The sequence below is a fragment of the Triticum aestivum genome, chromosome 1B (assembly GCF_018294505.1).
Source record: "Triticum aestivum cultivar Chinese Spring chromosome 1B, IWGSC CS RefSeq v2.1, whole genome shotgun sequence".
Taxonomy (NCBI): Eukaryota; Viridiplantae; Streptophyta; class Magnoliopsida; order Poales; family Poaceae; genus Triticum; species Triticum aestivum.
In genome coordinates this window covers 132,953,087-132,954,268 of record NC_057795.1, presented here as the reverse complement: position 1 = coordinate 132,954,268, position 1,182 = coordinate 132,953,087, and positions in this window count along the sequence as shown.

Below are 1,182 nucleotides of genomic sequence, written 5' to 3'. Positions count from 1 at the left end.
CTACGTGGTTACTTCTGAATACCGACCAACTTGTAAAAATTCACTGATGGATGTGAATTGTTCTGCAGAAACTGGGTAACAGATGTAAGACTCGGAAAATGATGAACAAGGTAATGGATTTCATTTCATCATCATTGTATTTAGTTGCTCGGTCGTTACTTTCAGTCGTTGGTCAGCAGGCGAACCTGCTAACTTGGAACTGAAGTTCTGAAGGTCTTTTTTTCCGCATGGTCTGAAACTCTGAAGGTTGACAGTGAAACATCACCATATATCAAAACTGCACACGATGAGGATGCAGTCGGGAAGTTGTATGGTCTAAAACTCTGAAGGATTCGGTCATTAGTAAGAACGAACTGTATGAGCCAATAAACAACCTGTTCCAATGTTGCACAAAACATGTTTTAATTAGCATTGGTATAGATTCAGAAAAAAGACTACTTGTTTTCTGTTTAAGGATCCATTCACCTAGTTCTGAGTTTTGATGGCTTTTGTTCTATTTGTTCACAGATCAAGTCTTTCATTGCCTTTACCGTGTTTCTTAAAGACTTTGGTGGTCTCCTTTTCATCATCAGCAGCTCGTTCGGAGCGTTCGTACTGGTGTGTACTCTTCTTCTGAATGCACTGTATCAAGAATTATTTCATGTTTAGGGGTTATCAAGATGCATACTATTGTGGCTACCATTAAATGTAGACTTGCAGCACCATGTCTTCTCAAACTAATAAAAAGGAAGTACTGTTGCCATGCCATTTGGGTAGTTTTAACAATTTTATTTTGTCCATTTTACTAGCTGTAAAATGTCAAATCTGGCATTGTTGCTGCTTCGATGTTTGATCTTCATACATTTTGCTTCTGCAATATCCTGTTGTAGCATCTGACAGTGGAATGCTTTAACAACAACCTTCCTGAAAGATTCCAAATGTGGTGGCAGGTTATTCTTATTGTTTAACCACATGATAGGCTCATGTCTGTTGAGTTTGTGCAATTGATTTGCTGCAGTCCAAATTTATGTGTTCATGCTTATATTTATTGTTTGCATTCTATATGTGACAATGCAACAGTTCTTTGAGGCATCAATCCATGATAACTAAGCATATCGGTTTATGCTTAGATATAAAGAAACCAAATATATATTCTGTCTTATTATACGGAACCAATTATATTTAATCCATGTTAGAGGCCAA